Source organism: Cryptomeria japonica, chromosome 7, assembly GCF_030272615.1.
Source record: "Cryptomeria japonica chromosome 7, Sugi_1.0, whole genome shotgun sequence".
Classification (NCBI taxonomy): domain Eukaryota; kingdom Viridiplantae; phylum Streptophyta; class Pinopsida; order Cupressales; family Cupressaceae; genus Cryptomeria; species Cryptomeria japonica.
In genome coordinates this window covers 194,279,118-194,298,438 of record NC_081411.1, presented here as the reverse complement: position 1 = coordinate 194,298,438, position 19,321 = coordinate 194,279,118, and the positions used below count along the sequence as shown (strand labels likewise).

Sequence of the window (19,321 nt, the reverse complement as noted above, 5' to 3'; positions counted from 1 at the left end):
CTCCCGCTCTGGCAGATTTGGCTACCCTTGTTGTGGTGGACATTAAGGATCATCAACGTCTAGAATTTAAGAAATGCCCTCTAATTGCAAAGGTCGATGACTCAATGGACACATTTTCTAGGGTTCCTAACGAAGTTCTCTATGTGGAAGATGTGAGAGCCTATATTCACTATACTTTGGAGGATTTGGGATCATTGGAGATTAAGTTAGTGTACATGTCAACTTTGCTGAACAAGGATGGGTTGATCAAACCAAAATTTCAAATTCTGAAGGATCAAGGTTTCACCAATATTCTAGAGATGCCCGAGTTCAAGGATGAGATGATTCGGTATGTGCTGAACCGAGTCCATGGCGAGTTCATGTGGCTTGAACAGACCTACAAAATCACCATGGATGCAATTCGTGCTATCACAGGTTTACCCCAGGTCAGACAGACATCGGGAAAGAGGAAGATTCCAAAAAATGAAGTGAACAAGCTAACCGGTGCCACCTTTGACAACCGGTCGATGCAGATTAGCACCATCAGGGATAAAGTTGTTCAATTTGCAAGAATGGTGATCGGATACAAGGTAACTCAATCCAACCAGTTGAACTTTGTTTCTAGTTCATGTATCTACTGTGACACAAGATGGTAAAATAAAATGAGAAATATGATCTATGTTATTTAGAGGAAGAAACCCGAAGAAGGGAAGCTACAGAAAACCAGTCACTCTTATGGAAACTCAGAAAAAAAATTGAGGGAGAGGAAGGCTATTGAGAAAAGAAAACCGGTCAAGGAGTCTGCTCCCACCCTCGGTAAGAAGAAGAAATCAAATCTAGATACAACTCTTGAATTTGGTAAAAGTATTAAGGTTATTGGTCCTCTTTCTGTTGCTGAATTAATTGACCACATTACGAAGGATGGTATTTTGAGTAATATACAACAGTATTATGTTGATATGGATGATAAAGAACAAGAGGAGATAGAAGAAACAATCTTGTTATACTTAGATATATATACAAAAGCTTTAATTGGGATTGAGAAGCAAATACCGACATATTTATATAATAAGTTAGATGCTAGGAGAGTATCTGCTATTGAGGAAGATAAACATATAAAGGTTCAAGAATTGTTAACTGTTTGTGGTGCTATCACTAGAGATGAGATGCAACAGTGTCTAGATTTTGCTAACAAAACAATTTTCCAGAGTAGACACTGTTGGCAATATTACATTATAATAGACAATGAAAGATTGTTGACATTTCAATAAGGATATTGAGAAGGTTGTTGATGATTATGGACATAACTGATTAAAGATGTTTTACTATCTTGATATTATTATTTTGTCATTGATGTCAAGAAATTGATTTTCTAATTCAGTATGATGTTGCCATATCTTGAGAAGTATGATATGAAGATTATAAAGAAGTCGGTAAAAGACACAGGAAAGAATATGATGAATAAGGGGATAAGTTATTCAATGGGCAACTACTACTGAGTCAGACAATGATGAGATCATGATGTTTTAGATTGTTTTAACATCATACATATGTTGTAAAATGTAAAGGTTAATACTATACTATGTTATCAAGCAAAGAACCTAGTCGGTAAACCCTAAGGTTATCGCTATCGGTTAATGAAGGCAGAATGTCTACCGAGTAAAGTTTAGTATTCACCGAGTTACAACCAAGCTATAACAGAATGCATTAAATTTTTACATGTGATATTTAATAAAAGAAGTTGATGAGCTGGAGCGGATCAATGATTGGTAAGCCGTGGAAGAAGTTTGTTAACGAATCTAAGGCAATGGAAAGTCCGCAGGAAGATCTACAGCTTAGATTGAACCGCATTACCCTAAAACAAGTTCCAAGGTGAATATGCAAGTTCCAAGGTGGGGTAAAACATTTTCAAATCGAAAGATACAATGAATCTGGACAAGATTGAAGATCTGATGGCTATGATTGATCATGGGAAATGTGATCAAGAAGATTAAGCGGTTAGAAGATTGTTTATAAATAGGAAACTGTTGATAAACAAGGTATGCGGGCAAGTGTATGCACAGGGATGCTACATAGTGATTACCGAGCACAAAAGTTTGAAGACCTATTAGAATAATGGAGTATTGATGCCCAGCAGATAGACAAGATTAGTTCTATGTCTAGATTGTATTGAACAAATAGGAATCTGCTTTAGCATTTTAGATGTGAAGTTGCAGATAGATTTTTATTACTGTTATTTTGTGAAAGTGACAGAAAATCTCTTAACCGAGTGGACTTAATAGTCTTATATGTAAATCCTCTAGCAAGGTGACATTCTAATTGAGTGTTTGAAATCCTTTGACAAGGTCACTTCTAACAAAGTGAAGATCCTAACAAATCTGAGGGAAATCCCTTAACCGGGTCACATCTAGCAATGTGTTTGTAATCTTTAACAGGATTTGCTTTTAACCAAGCATACTCTAGAAGAGTATATTTCTTAGTGGGTCCAAAATCCCATAGTGGTTTTTCCCTATTTGGGTTTCCATGTTAAATCTGGTGTTATGAGGTTTATATTGTTCATATGCTTTTGAGTTTGCATGTTTAACAGTTTTTGTATATATGACTGATATATATGTTACCAAGGTTGAATCTGATGTTTTTATGGATGATTAAGTTTGTATGACTCACCCCCCCCTCTCATCTTGTTGGCTATTGGATCTGTACTTATATTAAGTGTTAGAACTATCAATTGGTATCAGAGCTTTGGACTCCGAAAGGAAAGTTTAAAGGCACTTGAGTTAAAGATCCAAAGATGTATAAGAGGGATGCACCTAAGCTGAACAAGTCAAGTTTCTCTACATGGTAGAAAAGGATGAAGCTACATCTATCAGGAGTTAGAGAATATGCTATACTATCTGGAGAATGATTTTGTTGCATCGAGCACCTATCCATTGACTATGGAAGAGATAAAGGCAAAGCAAGAACATATTCAAGCAATGATTGAAATAGCATCTGCATTGACGGATTCAAAGTTTAATGATCTAGAAGGATGTACTGATGCAAAGGCAATGTGGACTAAGCTCATATTTGTATATAGAGGAGATGAACATGTTCAAAGAGCAAAAGTAGATAGTTTAAGAGGACAACTTGAATCTATGAGGATGAATGAAGGTGAGAACATAACTCAGTACAGTACTAGACTAAAGGAGATTGTAAATCAAATCAAAGGAGCAGGAGGAACTATTGAAAAAAAGGATGTAACAAGTAAGTTGTTAAGAACCCTTCTACCTGCCTATGCAATCCAAGTCTCTGCAATCAATGAATTGAGGTTTGTACCTAATATGCCAGTTTCCTTGGATGCTACTATTGGTAAGCTACATGCTTTTGAGTTAAGTAATTTTGATAACAGTGGGTCATCGGTAAATAAAGTTGAATCTGCATTTAGTTCTTTTCATCTGAATGAATCTAATGATTACAATGAAAGAAAGTATAAATACTCTGAAGGAGATCACAGTGGAGCAAGTGAAAGATTTCGGAAGAACATAGAGGAGGTACATAAATTGTATGAAGAAATCAGAAAGCAAGAAGAGTTTGAAGCACTGTTGGCCAAAAGGTTACCGAGAGGCAAAGGTAAGTATAAAGGAAAACTACGTTTGAAATATTTCAATTGTGATAAGATTGGGCATATGGCTTCTAACTGTCCTGACAAAGATTTTACTAAAAAGAGAGATTATCGAGATGACAGATAGAAAGATAACCATTACAGAGGACACCAATACTTCAGAAGAAGAGATAGAAACACATGCTTAATTGCTGATGAGGAATCCAATGATGATAAATCAGACGAGACTGATACAGAGGAAGTTGTTTATGTGGCTATCAAGGATGGATCAGATGAAGAAAGGTATGAAGAAAAAGCCCTAATATCTCACATAAACACTAATGATTCTTGGATTATAGATAGTTGATGCTCACATCATATGATAGGAGATAAACACAAGTTTGTTATGTTAGAAGATTATGATGGAGGCTATGTTAGATTTGGTAATGTTGCACCATGTCCGGTAAGAGGTAAAGGATCCATAAAACTTCTTGATAATGCAAGATGCAATGATGTTTATTGGGTTGAAGGTTTGAAATACAATTTGTTGAGTGTAGCACAGCTAAACAACACAGGTTACCGAAAAGAATTTCAGAAAGGAATTGTCAAAGTTCATGACAATAATGGAAAGTTAGCTGCTACCGGGACACAAACAAAAGGCAATACATTTCACCTTGACTCAACTCACAATAAGTGTTTGCATGCAAACATTGATGATACCTGGTTATGGCATAAAAGGTTTTGTCATGTTAATTTTGATAATCTGATCAAAATAAGTAAGAAGCACTAAGTAGAGGTCTACCGAGTCTTGAAAAACCTGAGAATGCTATGTGTCGAGGATGCCAGATGGGTAAGATGACAAGATCAAGCTTTACAAGTAAGTCTTAGATTTCTAAGGGAATTTTAGATCTTGTGCACACTGATCTTTGTGGTCCTATGAAAGTTCAAAGTTATTATGGTGATAAGTATTTCATATTATTTGTGGATGACTATTCAAGGATGATGTCAGTAATGTTTTTAAAAGAAAAATCAGAAGCTTTTCAAATGTTTAAATGGTACAAGGCTAGAGTTGAAAATGAAATAGGAAGAAAACTGAAATGTCTTAGATCAGATAGAGGAGGAGAGTTCACATCTGATGAGTTCAACCTATTTTGCAATGATCATGGTATAAAAAGACAAGTCTCTGCACTGAGAACTCCACAGCAGAATGGAATAGCTGAAAGAAGAAACAGATCTATTGTGGATTGTGCTAGAACACTGATGATTGAGAAGAAGGTTCCACAAACATTTTAGAGAGAAGCAATAAGCACAACTGTTTACAACTTGAACCGAGTTCAATTGAAGAAAGGTACTTTGAAGACACCTTATGAAATCTGGTATGGCAAGAAACCTAATGTAAGTTATTTTAAGATCTTTGGAAGTAAATGCTATGTTCATAAAGATGATAAAAATGGCAAGTTTGATCAGAAAAGTGAAGAAGGAACATTTCTAGGATATTCTTCTAGAAGAAAAGCATTTAAATGTCTGATCAAATCATCTAACAAAATAGTAGAAAGTGCAAATCTGAAAATTGATGAATTTGCAGAAAGAAATGATGAAGGGAATTCCAAAGAACCAGAAGACTATGATGAATTTGTCTATGTGCAACCGAGAAGTCCTACCGAGATAACTGTTGAAGGAAATGAAGAAAATATCTAGTTACCGAGTGATGAAGAAGATCATACAGAGGCTACCGAGCCTGTATTAGCCAAGTATGTCATAAGACATCATGCACCAAGTCAGATTATAGGAGATAAGGATGATCTAGTGATGACAAGGAACAAACTGAGATAGAACACATGTTTGATATTTGAATTTGAACCGAGAATAGTGAAAGAGGCATTTAACAGTAAAGATTGGATAAATGCTATGACAGAAGAGATTGATCAAATCAAGAAGAATGACACATGGACACCGGTCCCAAGACCGAAGGACAAAAATGTATCGGTACAAAGTGGATCTTCAGAAACAAGCTAAATGAAAAAGGTGAGGTCATTCAGAATAAAGCAAGACTAGCTTGCAAAGGTTATGCCCAAGAAGAAGGAATTAATTATGGTGAAACTTTTGCACCTATTGCTAGACTTGAAGGAGTAAGAACATTGTTGGCATATGCTGCTTTCAAGAACTTCAAGGTATATAAAATGGATGTCAAATCTGCATTTCTGAATGGAATATTAAAAGAAGAAGTTTTCATTGAACAACCTGAAGGATTTGTTGAAGACAACAATAAAGATCAGGTATGTAAATTGAACAAAACTTTATATGGTCTGAAACAAGCACCTAGAGCATGGTATGAAAGATTGCACTCTTATTTGATTAAGATTGGTTTTATAAGGACAAGTGAGAACAACATGTACATGAAGAATGATGAAAATGGAATACTAATCTCAGCCATATTTGTTGATGATATTATATTTTGTGGAAATGACTCTTTATGCAAAGAACTTTGGAAATGAAATGAGCAAAGAATTTTAGATGTCATTAATTAGTGAGATAAAGTATTTTATAGGCTTACAAATACTGCAAATGAAAAATGAGATTTTCATTACCCAATCCAAGTACATAAAGGAAATCTTGAAGAAATTTGGAATGGAGGATTCAAAACTAGTAAGTACTCCTACGACTACCAACTATAAACTATCAAAGAATGATGAATCTGCATCTGTTGATGAGACACTCTACCGATCCATGATTGGAAAACTACAATATGTTGTTCACAGCAGGCCAGATATAGCACATGCAGTAGGTATTGTTGCAAGATTCTTTGCAGATCCTAAGGAAACACACATGACGACAATCAAAAGAATTTTTAGATACTTGAAAGGCATTGAAGATTATGGCTTAGTATATCAAAAAGGAAATGATTTTGATTTAAAAGTTTATACTGATGCCGATTGGGCAGGCAACATTGATGATAGGAAAAGCACAAGTGGAGGAGCTTTCTTTTTAGGAGAAAGACTAGTGAGTTGGCTTAGCAAGAAACAAGGATGTGTTTCTCAGTCAACAGCCAAAGCTGAATATGTTGCTGCAACACTAAATTGTACCAACATTGCATGGATCAAACAACTGTTGGAAGGTATAAATGAGAAAGTTACCAAGCCAGTAACTATATTCTGTGACAATACTAGTGCCATTAATATTTCAAAAAATCCTGTTATGCACTCTAAGACAAAGCACATATCTATCAAATATCATTATCTTAGAGAAGAAGCTCAAGAGAAGAAAGTGGTGTTGGAATATGTTAGCACAAAGGAGAAAATAGCAGATATCTTCACCAAGCCACTACCAAAGGACACTTTTGAATATCTCTGAAGTAAGTTAGGGGTCCTACCCCTATCTTCTACTCACTGACCGAGTTCGGTGATAGCATCAATTTGATGACTCCATTGAATATCTTTTGGGGAGTTGACGTTGGAGTGACACACTTTAGAATGTTTTCTAAAAGTGTACTGGAAGTAGTATTGGAATTAATAATACAAAGAATGTTACAGGAAATAGGAATTAAAGACAAATGCTCTAACCGAGACTTAGTTGATACACAACAGTAGGAAATAACTTCTTACAGAAAGAAATTATGTTTTAGTTCTTTTCTTTTTGGCATTGTTGTCAAAGGGGGAGAAGAACTACCAAAGGGGGAGAAGACCTACCAAATGGGGAAAAGACTAATATATGGGAGAAGACTGAAAGAAGACTACAGATTGAAATAAAGACTGAAAACAGAAGAGAAGTCTAATGTATGGGGGAGAGCATTTCAAGCATTTCAGAATCACAACAATCTGAATCTTTTAAAGGTCAAATCAATTGGTTTTGCCATCAATGCCAAAGGGGGAGATTGTTGGCAATATTACATTATAGCAGACAATGAAAGATTGTTGACATTTCAATAAGGATATTGAGAAGGTTGTTGATGATTATGGACATAACTGATTAAAGATGTTTTACTATCTTGATATTATTATTTTGTCATTGATGTCAAGAAATTGATTTTCTAATTCAGTATGATGTTGCCATATCTTGAGAAGTATGATATGAAGATTATAAAAAAGTCGGTAAAAGACACAAGAAAGAATATGATGAATAAGAGGATAAGTTATTCAATGGGCAACTACTACCGAGTCAGACAATGATGAGATCATGATGTTTTAGATTGTTTTAACATCATACATATGTTGTAAAATGTAAAGGTTAATACTATACTATGTTATCAAGCAAAGAACCTAGTCGGTAAACCCTAAGGAACATAGTTGGTAAACCCTAAGGTTATCGCTATCGGTTAATGAAGGCAGAATGTCTACCGAGTGAAGTTTAGTATTCACCGAGTTACAACCAAGCTATAACAGAATGCATTAAATGTTTACATGTGATATTTAATGAAAGAAGCTGATGAGCTGGAGCGGATCAATGATTGGTAAGTTGTGGAAGAAGTTTGTTAACGAATCTAAGGCAATGGAAAGTCGGTAGGAAGATCTATAGCTCAGATTGCACCGCATTACCCTAACACAAGTTCCAATGTGAATATGCAAGTTCCAAGGTGGGGTAAAACATTTTTAGATCGAAAGATACAATGAATCTAGACAAGATTGAAGATCTGATGGCTATGATTGATCATGGGAAATGTGATCAAGAAGATTAAGCGGTTAGAAGATTGTTTATAAATAGGAAACTATTGATAAACAAGGTATGTGGGCAAGTCTATGTACAGGGATGCTACATAGTGATTACCAAGCACCGAAGCTTGAAGACCTGTTAGAATAACAAAGTATTGATGCCCAACAGATAGACAAGATTAGTTCTATGTCTAGATTGTATTGAACAAAGATTTTATTGAACAAATAGGAATCTGCTTTAGCATTTTAGATGTGAAGTTGCAGATAGATTTTTATTACTGTTATTTTGTGAAAGTGACAGAAAATCTCTTAACCAAGTGGACTTAACAGTCTTATATGTAAATCCTCTAGCAAGGTGACATTTTGATTGAGTGTTTGAAATCCTTTGATAAGGTCACTTTTAACAAAGTGAAGATCTTAACAGATCTGAGGGAAATCCCTTAATCGGGTCAAATCTAGCAATGTGTTTGTAATCTTTAACAGGATTTGCTCTTAATCAAGCATATTCTAGAAGAGTATATTTCTTAGTGGGTCTGAAATCCCATAGTGGTTTTTCCCTATTTGGGTTTCCACATTAAATCTGGTGTTATGAGGTTTATATTGTTCATATGCTTTTGAGTTTGCATGTTTGACAATTTTTGGTTATATGACTGATATATATGTTACCGAGGTTGAATCTGATGTTTTTATGGATGATTAAGTTTGTATGATTCAACCCCCCTCTCATCTTGTTGGCTATTGGATCTGTACTTATATTAAGTATCAGAACTATCAGACACTGGCATGTAAGTCTTATGGTGGCCAGAGTGAATGAAATAGTCAAGGAAACTCACGAGACATGGGTTAAATTCTTTGTTGATAAACTAGGTTTCTTTACATCATCCGATACACCTCCTAAGTCTGACATTCTAGACATCCCGGTTGATGCTAAGGGTAAAGGTATACTAGGTGAAGATCCATAGGTTTTGGAATAGAGAATAACTAAAGACATTCCTCCGATAGTAACACATGTACAGGATGTAGAGATCAATAAACCGGTAGATAATATTGAGGACAATTTTCCTCTAGTAATTGATGTTGATACAATTTAAATTCATAAGGTAGAGGTATTAGAATTAACTGCACCAAGTGGCAAAGCCACCGGTGCTAAGGAGAAGGTAAAGGATAAAGTAGAATAGAAGGAAGAGGAGAAAGATTAGGTTGAACAAATTGAAGTCAGGGTACCAACACCTTCATCGGTTGTTGGTCCCTCATTGTTGGCACTTGACTCATCCGGTCAAGAAGATTTTGGTCATTTTGAGAAGAAGAATATTGAGCTGCTGAGCAGTTTTGAATTAATGTTTGTTGCAGCTCATAAATTGAAGAACGAAGGATCAGAGGATAAGCAATTTATTGAGCAAGAAATTCCAATTTTGTAGTAGCTTGCACTAGAATGCAAGATAGATTAGGTTGTAAGTTCCTCCAATAAGTTGAAAGGTTTGACTGAGCACATTGCAAAAGAGTACAAAACTCTTCAACAAGTGTCAAAATGACAGTTGGTGGAAAGATATATTGCAGCTAGGAAGGTCACCTTTGATAATATGATCACTAATGCCCTGCAAAATGGCACAAGGTTAGCAAATGATAAACAACACCAAAGACACAAAAACCATTAGTGTTAGTCAATCAAAAACTAATCTAAAAAGGCATACCAAGAGAGACACTAAAAGCATGCTAATGTATCTAATAAATGAAACAAAGATTATGAGGCATCTCCAACTGCCTCTTAGCATGGCCTTAGCTCCTTCTCCCTTGGTCCTCTCCTCTCCAAGTTCCAAAATAGTGTAGCTCTCAGCAGCTTTTTGCACTATGGATGCTTATGGAGGATTGAGATTGTAGTATTAAGCTTTGAATGTGAAATAAAAAGCTAATGCTATGCTATTGATGCTAAACTGATATATTTTAACCAAAATAACAAGATATTAGATGATTATGCTAAGAATGCTCTCTAAAATGTCTATAGCTTAGATGCATGCAAGTTTTCAGGATCTAGATTATGAAGAAATGGGCTCTATTTATAGGAAAAATGGAGCAATGGATGGTTGAGATTGAAAGATTCAATCAAGGGTTGAGTTTGAAAGTTGGGGATCCATGTGCACAATTGGCACCAATGAAATGGTGACAAGTGTCAACATAGGGTTGGGTTGAGAAAAGAGGTTGGAGGCATTAAAGGCCTGAGAAGACCTCATGGTTATCTAAAGGCTAAGGGTCAAGTCTAAATTAAGCTTACACACTGGATTAAGAGTTAATCCAAGGATAAACCTTTGTGCAAATGTTTAAGAGATAATCATGGTCAAAGCATTAATGGCCTGATGAGACCCTTGGGTTGGATAGAGGTTGAGTCAAAACAAATGTTTTAACCATGTGGGAGGGTTTGAATTAACCATTAATGGTTATTAGAGACTTTGGGGATTAAGTGGTTGAAGGTTGAAAGCCTTTAAAGGTTATCAAAGACTTTGAGCCATTTAGTGGTTGAAGACTTGAAGCCTTTAATGGTTATCAAAGACTTTGAGGTTTTGAGAAGTGACTTCCCTTTGCTTAGGGATGTGACAAAGTTTAGAGGATGGATTAGGCTAATTAGGAAGGGGTTAGAAGAATCTAGAAGGGGATTAGATTTTGCAAGTGGATTTGGTGGGTGAGGAAAAATAGGATTTTATTTAAAATAAAAATTCATTTATTCCAATAAATGTGTGCAAGTTGCATTTGTAGGAAAATGCAAGTGGGGGGGATAATGATTTAAATAAATGTTTTATTTAATTTATTTAAAAGAGGAATAGGGGGATTTAATTAAATAAATAGATTTTATTTATTTAATTGATTTGTATTTGGTTTAATGAATTAATTAAAATAAATTGAATAATTTATTTAATTAATAGAAGAATGTTTGGGGATGAATTAATTAAATATTTATTTAATTAACTGATGGCTTAATGGATTTTTAATCAAATAAATACGAAATATTCATTTAATTAAAATGGACAGATTTGTGTGACTACAATCACATCAAACAAAGCTAAGTTAACATAAGAAATTGCAAGGATTGATGAAGAACTTCACCAATGTAGTTGAATATACCGGTCTTGCACTTGTTGGTATTATGGATGTGTTGCATTGGTTTTTTATTGATGTCAACACTTGCCCACACTTATCCTTGTGGAGATCTTTGGTTATGTTCACCAACATGTTCAGTGACTTATGCACAGTCATTGGTATCTAGTTCACCGGTAGGTTATATTGTTCATCGGCATTAAGGATGATCTGTTATCATGTGGAGATTACTTGGTTATGTCAAAGCCATTATTTGGACACTTGGTTTTGGTGATTTGATTATTGGTACAATCGAGTTTGCATATTTGTTGTTACCGGCAAATAGGTCTAGGTTATGGAATGACAAGCATTATCTATTCCAGATCAACACGACATGTTATGGAGATGATTTATTATTGTTGTAAATGCATTGAGCTGACATCATGCATTTCATATTGATTCATTTGTAATTGATTTAATTGTAATATTCTTAGTAAGCCAACCTACACAATTGGTCTTAGGTTTTGGTATATATGTAAGATCTCATTTATGAGATTAAGTAGAGTGTGAAAAAGGATTGCTATAAGGTATATGTGAATATAAGAAGAGCTATACATGCAAACATCATTTAAAGATTCAAGGAAAGTATGAGGAAGAAAATCAAAGCTTAACCGGTACTGAATCTAGCATATGAAGATGCTATTTTGAGCAGTACATTATCATTGGATTTAACCATCCAATTGTAGCCACTGTGACTCCCATTTTGTGATTGAGTAGTGAGCTCTAGGTAGTTGGCCTTTCTGCATGTGTAGACCCCATTTGTACACACATACTATCTGCAGTAGTATCATTTGATTGTGGGTAAGGTTTCCCAATGTGGTTTTTTTCCTTATAGGATTTCAACATACAAATAATTGTGTTACATGTTGTGTATGTTATTTGTCTTTCTGTTTCATGCATTAAAATTTACTAGTACTATTATTAACTGCTAAACTATCTACTGTCATTAAAGTTTGGTTTACTAGTATTATGCACTTTGGTTAAGTTATATTTGGTTGAAATTAATAGACAACTGATTCACCCCCCCTCTCTATTGTCTCTGGAACCTAACAATTGGTATCAGAGCCTAGTCCTCTTTTTGCAGAAGTTTAACAACTTGAGGAGATCCTATGTTTACTAACTATTTCAGGAAGGACAGTCTAAAGCTTGATGGAACTAACTATGGTATATGGAAGATCAGAATGGAGACACATCTGAATTGCATTGGAAAGGACATATGGGATGTTACAAAGAATGGCTATGTTGCTCCTACTGAAGGTCAACTTAATCCACCAACCTTGGCTAAAGATGAAGAAAATGATTGCAAAGAAAGAGAAGCACTTTTGAGCGCATTGTCAGATCAGCAAATTGTGGGATTATCAGACCAATATACTGCTAAATCTATTTGAGACAAATTAGAGACATTGAATGAAGGTGATACCACTGTCTAAATTGCAAAACTGGAATGCTTCCAGGTCAGGTATGAAAATTTGAAAATGGAAGAAGATGAAAGGATTTCTGCTTTTATGGAAAGAGAATGAAATTGTTTTGGGTATACAATGTTGTGGAGGATCCTTAGGTGAAGATAAAATTGTTTCTAAAGTCTTAAGAGCTTTTCCACCAGCATACAAAATGAAAGTAACTGCTATTAATGAATTGAGAACAATGCCTAATGCATCAGTATCTTGAGATACTTTGGCTGGAAAACTTTCACCTTTTGAACTTGAGGGATTTGGTCCTATTGCTACAATTAAGACAAATTTGGCTTTCAAAGATTTATCATCTGCAACATCATCATCATCATCTGAAAAATCTGATTGGAAAGCACCCTATGCTAGAGAACTTGGAGAAATCAGAAGAGAGAATAAAGAACTTGAAGAGCTTGAAGCACTATTTGAAAGGAAAATTCCTAAAAGTCTAGTTGGAAGTAAGTATGAAGGTAAAGTACCATTTAAATGTTTTAACTGCAATAAAATTGGTCATATGACATCTAGGTGTCCTAATAGACATGCAAGATTGAAAGAAGAAGCTAAAAGAACATATAAGCCTAACCCTGAATATCAAAGGTATAAATTTAAGAAGAATAGAGAAAAATCATGTTACTATGTTGATGAAGGAGTTACTGATGATTCTAATGAGGAGCCAACAGACAATGGATGGGCTTTTGTTGCAATAACAAAAGATCAACCGACACCTACTATTCAACCGGTAGAGCAGACCCTGGCAGCTAAAATTGAAGAAAAGGATGAATGGATCATTGATTCTGGATGTTCACATCATATGACTAGTGATAAGAGTAAATTCTTAACCTTTTAGGAATACAATGGAGGTGTAGTAAGATTTGGAGATGACAAAACTTGTTTGATCAAAGGAAAAAAGACTATATATTTTGATGGTAAGCACAATACTGATAATGTTTACTATGTTGAAGGTTTGAAGCATAATCTTTTGAGTGTTGGTCAATTAGTTGAAAAAGGATTTCAATTACAATTCAAGAATGGTAAATGCAAAATCATGAATAGAACTGGTTTGGAAATTGCAACCGGTAATCAGACTATAGTTAATATATTTCATTTGAATAAAAATGAGAAGACATGCTTGATTGCACATATTGATGAAAGTTGTTTATGGCATAAGAGACCGTGTCATGTAAATTTTGATTGCATTGTAAAAATTAGTATAACTAAGGCAGTAAGAAATTTACCTAAGATTGTTAAACCTCACAATTTAGTATGTAAGGAATGTCAATTTGGAAAGCAAGTTAGAGCAACTTTCAAGAGTATATTTCAGAGAAAGCCAATAATGTTCTTGACTTAATTCATACTGATTTATGTGGTCCAACAAGAACTAGGAGTTTACAAGGAGATAGATATTTTATGCTAATCATTGATGATTATTCTAGAATGTGTTGGGTTACTTTTCTCGAGGAGAAATAAGAAGCTTTTGGGAAATTCAAACTATTCAAGGTCATGGTAGAGAATGAAATGAGTACGAAAATTAAATGTTTGAGATCAGATCAAGGAGGTGAGTTCACTTCTAAGAAATTTAATACATTCTGTGAAGTGAATGGAATTAGAAGACAATTATCAGCACCTTGGACACCCCAGTAAAATGGAGTTGTGGAAAGAAAGAACATAACTATTTTGGATACAACTAGAAGCATGATATCAGAAGCAAAACTACCTCATGTGTATTGGAGAGAAACAGTCAATACAAGTGTTCATACATTTAGTAGAGTTCACATCAAAGGTGAAACCGGTAAGACCCCTCATGAACTATGGTTTGGTAATACTCCCACTCTTAAATATTTCAGAATATTTGAAAGAAAATGTTATATTAGGAGAGATGATTATATTGGCAAATTTGATCCTAGAAGTGATGAAGGAATATTTCTTGGTTATTCATCTAAGAGAAAGGCATATAGATGTTTTAATAAGAGATTGCAGAAAATCATTGAAAGTGCAAATGTGAAGATTGATGAACAGTTTATAAGGTCTATAGACTTTGAACCGACAGTTGAGATAATCACAAATGAATCTACTATGAGTACATCGGTACAAATTTTTGATCTAGTCACACCAGCATCATCTGAGAATTCTATAGTGACTGAAGAAAAACAACAAGTGAGCGCACCCAGGTATGTAAGATTGAATCACTCTAAAAGTCAGATAATTGGGAATAAGTATCAAGGTATTATGACTATAGGAAGACTGGCAAATGAAGAGGTGTGTATAATTTCTCAAATTGAACCAGCAACTATTAATGAAGCATGTGAAGATAAACATTGGATTAAGGCTATGGAAGATGAATTGGAATAAATTGAAAAGAATAACACATGGACATTGGTTCCCCGACCTAAAAACAAAAATGTAATTGGAACTAAATGGGTATTCATAAATAAAATTAATAAAGATGGTAAGGTAATTAGAAACAAAGCAAGATTAGTGTGTAAGGGATATTCACAGAAAGAAGGAATTGATTATAATGAAACCTTTGCACCAATAGCTAGAATTGAGGCAGTCATATTATTCTTAGCTTTTGCAACACACAAGAACTATAAAGTATGTCAAATGAATGTTAAATGTGCATTTCTGAATGGTAATCTAGAAGAGGAAGTTTACATTGAACAACCTGACAGATTTTCTTTGACAGATGACAAAGATATGGTTTGCAGGTTAAAGAAAGCTTTATATGGATTGAAGCATGCTCCTAGAGCTTGGCATGCTAGATTGGACAAATATCTTTTGAAGCTTGGTTACACTAAAGGTAATGCTGACAACAACTTATATTACAAAGTGACTAATGATGACATCTTGGTTATTGAAGTTTTTGTTGATGATATCATTTTTGGAGGAGGAGATGTATTGTGTAAAGACTTTTCTAATAACATGTAGGAAGAATTTGAAATGTTTATGATTGGAGGGATAAAATTCTTTCTAAGATTGCAGATTTCACAAACTGATAAAGGTATATTCATAAATCAACCAAAGTACTTGAGGGAATTGCTTAAGAAATTTAGCATGGAAAACTCTAAATTGGTAAGTACACCTATGACTGCAACTGCTAAACTATCAATGAAGGATGAATCAACACCTGTTAATATGATAAGATACAAGTCTATGATAGGAGGTTTACTATATTTGACACAAACAAGACTTGATATTATGAATGTAGTATGTATTGTTTCAAGATTTCAAAGTAATCCTAAAGAAAATCATGAATTAGTAGTGAAAAGGATTTTTCGGTACCTATAAGGCACAACAAATCTTGGTTTATGGTATCCTAAAGATGAAAATTTTGATTTATGTGCATACACAGATGCAAATTGGGCAGGAGATGTAGATGACAGAAAAAGCACCACCGACAAAGCATTTTTTCTTGGCAGAAGACTAATTTCATGGTTGAGCAAGAAACAAAGATGTACATCACTTCAACATCAAAATTAGAATATGTTGCAGCAGCAACTAATTGTACACAGGTATTATGGATTAAGAAAATGTTGAAGGACATAAAGGTAAAATGCAAAGAACTTATAATCATTTACTATGATAATATGACAGTAATTGATATATCAAAGAATCCGGTATTTCACTCTAAAACTAAACATGTTTCTATCAAATTCAATTTTCTGAAAGAGAATGTTGAAGAAAAAGAAGTGAAATTGGTTTATGTGAATACTAAAGAGAAGATTGCAGATATCTTTACTAAGCCTTTGCCTAAGGAAAATTTTGAATATCTAAGAGAACAACTTGGAGTTATACCCTCACTGATAGAAACTTGGACAGTTGGAGCATGACATTAGACCGACAAAATTAAACAGAGAAATCTTTTTCCGACTTTGATGAAGGAGAGACACTTCTTAGGGGGAGTAGATTGAATAAATGTGGTATTTGTAACAAGTTCTATGCACTTATTGTATTTGGTTTTGTATTTGCTTTGGCATTTGATGTCAAAGGGGGAGAGATATCTATGGAAAAACACATTATCTTTTGGGGAGAGATTATTCATTGGGGGAGAGATTGTTACTCTTTGTATCTGTATTTTGATCTCTGGTTAATGATCTCTTTGGGAGATTGTTGGTTTTTGGTTTTTGGCATTTCTGCATTGGCACTTAGATTGTTTTTCCATCTTGTGTTGCCATCAATGCCAAAGGGGGAGATTGTTGGTATTATGGATGTGTTGCATTGGTTTTGTCATTGATCTCAACACTTGTCCACACTTATCCTTGCAGAGATCTTTGGTTATGTTCACCGGCATGTTTAGTGACATATACACAGTCACCGGTATTTGGTTCACCAGAAGGTTATATTGTTCACCATCAGGTTCTATTGTTCACTGACACTAATAATGATCTGTTATCATCTAGAGATTACTTGTTTATATCAAAGACACTGTTTGGACACTTGGTTTTGGTGATTTGATTATTGGTACAATCAAGTTTGCATATTTGTTGTTACTAACAAATAGGTCTAGGTTATGGACCGCTAAACATTATCTATTCCAGATCAGCACAACATGTTATGGAGATGATTTGTTATTTTTGTAAATGCATTGAGCTGACATCATGCATCACATATTGATTCATTTGTAATTGATTTAATTGTAATATTCTTAGTAAGCCGACCTACACAATTGGTCTTAGGTTTTGGTATATATGTAAGATCTCATTTATGAGATTAAGTAGAGGAGTGTTGAAAAGGATTGCTATAAGGCATATACGAATATAAGCAGAGCTATACATGCAGACATCATTTGAAGATTCAAGGAAGGTATGAGGAAGACAATCAAAGCTTAATCGGTATTGAATCTAGCTTATGAAGATGCTATTTTGAGTAGTACATTATCATTGGATTTAACCATCCAATTGTAGTCAGTGTGACTCCCATTTTTTGATTGAGCAGTGAGCTAGGCAGTTGGTCTTTTTGCATGTGCAGACCCCATTTGTACACACATACTATCTACAGTAGTATCATTTGATTGTGGGTAAGGTTTCCTACCGTGGTTTTTCCCCTTACAGGGTTTCCACATACAAATAACTATGTTATGTGTTGTGTATGTTATTTGTCTTTTTGTTTCATGCATTAAAATTTACTGGTATCGTTATTAACTGCTAAACTATCTACCAGCATTAAAGTTTGGTTTACCGGTATTATGCACTAGGTTTGGTTAAGTTATATTTGGTTGAAATTAATAGACAACTAATTCACCCCCCCTCTCAGTTGCCTCTGGGACCTAAAATCACTAACACAACCAAACTAACAACAGACCTGGATAATAAAATTAAGGCAGATAAGGACAAGTTGGAACAACTTGTAGTCAGTTTTGATGGTACTGAATCTTTGACCAGCTCTATTGATGGTCAAATTTTACTTTTAGAGTCAGAAATTTTAGTCTTGGAGAAGGAAAAGGACAAGTTAATCCAACGACCTAGAGAATTAAGAGGTTTGGTCAATCCCAACTTAATACTTTTTTACATCATAAGCATGAATGTATGGATTAGATGAATAAGCCCACACCAGCAACCCTAACAGAAGAAGAATTGCACACTTACATTCTAAATGGGTTTGTATCAATCTTGGGAACTTTAAAGATCGGATGGGATACTTATTTGGCATTTTTGAAGGGTGCTTATCCGAATATTTTCAAGTACATCTAGATGGACAGTAATCACAATTTTGATTTGTACAAAATTTCATTAATTTCTTATGTTTTGCCTCAACCTTTGGCATTGTTGTCAAAGGGGGAGAGGTTGGATGTGAAAAATGTTAAGGGATATAAGAAGTAATGTATAGCTCAAGGGGAGAAGCCATCTAAGACCATGTTTGGGAGATTAAATTTTGGACAGGAACTAGTACAACACTTCAACGATCCATTTTTCACATGAGTGTTGCCATCAATGCGAAAGGGGGAGATTGTTGGCAATTGACACTCATCTGGGTTATAGGCATTTTCATTGATGCCAACATACTTCTTGGATGATCTGATAATCAAGGTAATTGACATTCATATTGTAGTCACATAAATCTGTCCACTTAATTAAATGAATACTTAGTATTTATTTGATTATTTAACCATCAATTAATAATTAATTAAATTAATATTTAATTAATTCATCTTAACCCTCTTCTCCTATTAATTAAATAAATTATTCAATTTATTTGATTTAATTCACTTAACCAAATTCAGACCATTAATTAAATAAATAAATCATATTAATTTAATTAAATATTCTCTCACATTTAAATAAATTAATATTTATTTAAATCCCCCAAAATCCCACCTCTCACATTTAAATAAATTAACATTTATTTAAATCACCTTTATCCTCCACCCACTTGTATTTTCCTACAAATGCAAGTTGCACAATTATTTTAAATAAATAATTTATTTAAAATCACCTTTATCCTCCACCCACTTGTATTTTCCTACAAAAGCAAGTTGCACAACTATTTAAAATAAATTATTTATTTAAAATCCTATTTATCCTCACCCACTTGAAACCTTTAATGGT

General features: G+C 34.3%; 1 pseudogene; it reads left to right on the top strand.

Annotated features, from left to right (window-relative positions):
• Positions 1-215: 215 nt before the first annotated feature.
• LOC131856564 (ATP-dependent 6-phosphofructokinase 6-like) overlaps positions 216-19,321 on the top strand; it is an 86,887-nt pseudogene continuing 67,781 nt past the window's right edge.